The sequence below is a fragment of the Solanum tuberosum genome, unplaced genomic scaffold (assembly GCF_000226075.1).
Source record: "Solanum tuberosum cultivar DM 1-3 516 R44 unplaced genomic scaffold, SolTub_3.0 scf00238, whole genome shotgun sequence".
Classification (NCBI taxonomy): Eukaryota; Viridiplantae; Streptophyta; class Magnoliopsida; order Solanales; family Solanaceae; genus Solanum; species Solanum tuberosum.
Window position 1 is genome coordinate 410,037 of NW_006239162.1, and position 2,676 is coordinate 412,712.

General features: G+C 34.5%; 1 long non-coding RNA gene across 1 annotated transcript; it reads left to right on the forward strand.

Moving 5' to 3' along the window:
* The first annotated feature begins 773 nt into the window (after positions 1–773).
* Positions 774–2,092, forward strand: LOC107062514 (uncharacterized). The gene is made up of 2 exons (XR_001474679.1): positions 774–1,033; positions 1,389–2,092. It is a non-coding gene; the product is annotated as an uncharacterized lncRNA (long non-coding RNA).
* Positions 2,093–2,676: the final 584 nt, after the last annotated feature.

The window sequence follows — 2,676 nt, forward strand, 5'->3', positions numbered from 1 at the left end:
AGATATATATATATATATATATATATATATATATATGAACATAAAATCAGATCCAACATTCACAAAACCAAAAACAACAAAATCTACAAAAACAACCCAAAAGAAGTGGGTATAGAAATACCTCACCCCGCCAATGAAAATAGCAGTTGTCCTCAAATGCAAAGAAACAATAATAAAGTCTAAAAAATAACATAAAGAGAGGCAAAAGAGTCATCCTGCAAGCCTAGGCCTGGGGTGATATCTGCATATCGGTCACTCCCCCTGTCTGGTCATCAGTGCCCGACTTATCAACATCCTTTGATCCACTGGAGCCCACCATAGAAGTGTTCACTACAAAAAAAAACTGCGTTTAGCAACAAATATCTGGTGACAACCATATATTCGTTGTTATCTAACGATGGATTAGCGACAAAATAATGTGCATCTTGCTAAAAATTTAAAAATAAATTTGGTATCCACACTAGAGATAGATTAGCGACAACAAGCCAAATTTCTGGCTTTTTTTTTTGCGCTAAAAATTGTTGCCTTTACTTCGCAACAAAAAGAGCGAAATAGGCATGAGATATTTTTTTCCCCAAAATTTAGCGACGGATGCAACGATGATATGTTTGTCTCTAAACTAATATTTTTTTTTAAGTCTTAGCAACAAAATTAAATCGTAGCTAAATATTTTTGTTATTTATTACTTTATAACAAAAAAAAATATAGCGAGGGATAAATAATTTCGTAGCTAAATTCATTGCCTTTATTAATTAAATATTAGGGATTTATTTTCTTCCAAAACATGTTCTCTCTTCCAAAAGTCATTTCTCAGGAGACTTCTCTTGAGACCTAACCCATCTTCATCAAGGTGACCATCGTCTTGGAGAGCTTATCAACGACTTTACCTTTTCATTTCTTCTAGTTAAGAGTATTGCACTATGTGAGAGACTTGAGACTTGGGCAACATCGGTACTGTTGAAGCACATAATACCAAAATCGCTAACTTCTGAAGCACTAGGAGAAATAGTTGCTTTCTTCTGAGGATTTTCAGGTATGTGAATCTATTATGTTCTTGAAAAGTTGATATCTTCTAGGGTTTCTTCATATGCTTTGATTCTTATGTCAAATTGAATTGGTTACTTTCATTCACCTAAGAATCTGCTAGTTCATTGCTTTAATTCGTTTGGAATCTGGTAGGGTTTTTTATTTATTTATGAACTTGGGTGAATCTGCTAGTTATTTGCTTTAATTCATTTGGAATCTGGTAGGGTTTTTTCTTCATTTATGAAAAGTTGATATCTTGTAGAGAACGAATACATAGGATGCATAGTTGATTGTTTTATCATTACTGTCGATATTGTTTCTTCGTAAATGTTGTTTTTCTGATACTATGGCTTTAATTGCAGACTAGTGCAAGTTCATTACTGCCATATATAACTATGTGATTTTAATACCTAATTGCAAATGGAGAACGAAAGAAAATTTATTATCTAGTATATTTCCGTTCTCTGAAGCTCAAAAGAAAAAAAGAACATGAAAAACATTCTCTGCCTTGGGAATAAGGACAGACTGGGATAACTGGGTGCGGTCCATGCTGTGGATGGGCTTGTTTGAGATTCAGGGCCAACAATTCCCCATGGCCTCTTCAGAGCTTTATGGAGGTGGCTGAGGTGGGAGTGTTAGGTGTGGCAGGCAATAATAGTAATTGCAGTTATTCCTTCGTCTCTTCGCAGTTTCCACTTTGCAGGGTTGCTTAATTTGGTAATATACTGAATATTTCTCCCCATACCTTGGTTATTGGATGTGCATCCCAGAACTTTGGATTGTCGGGAACTACTCCTCTCAAGTGTGCGTTTAGGCTTAGATTGAGCTATTATCACTAGATGGTGGTGGTTGACTGGTTCCTATGACATTGGTGTAATTCATTCTCATGTTTTTCTAGAGAAGTATTGGTATTACATCCCAACAACCATTTGAATAACACACAAATGTAATTTGCAGGATATCTTTATATTTATCTTGTAGCCTGTGTGATTAATTTATTTCCGCATGTTTTAAACCTGTGGGAATTCAACCTGTTGGACTGTGGAATCTTATGATACTTTGATAATTTATCAGTAATGTTTTGTGACCTCATTTATGGTCGTGTCTCTTTATTTGAAATTGAAATAGTGTCGGAGGAGTCCTGCCAGAGTAACTAGATGTTTCTTTGTCTATTGTTCTTGTTTCAGGAGAAGTGTTCAAGTGTTCTTCTTCTCTCTAGGTTGTTAGTTTATACTAGTTTGAACATCAAATCAGTCCCGCATATAAAATATTTGATTAGCGATATTATATACTGCCTTTCTACTTCTTGTCCTTGGCAATATCTATACACGTAATCATAAATGCTAAGGATTTATAAGTAGGTATTTTCTGGTTTAGAAAGTTTTCACACAAATGTGAAACTATTGTGCTAGTTGTAAAAGTTAATATGTATGTTGCTCTCTTACCGTGGTAAATTTTTGAATTCTATTGTTTAGAATGTCTCTGCAAGTGGTGAAGATGAAAATATATTAGCAGGCGATTATAAATGCTCTACCTTAGCATTTAAACTATATTTTGTAGATATTGAAGGAGTGATGTGAGAATGACCTTTGCAATCTCACTTTAACTTTCATGATCAGATCATATCATGTAATGTGTGCTTAGAACTCG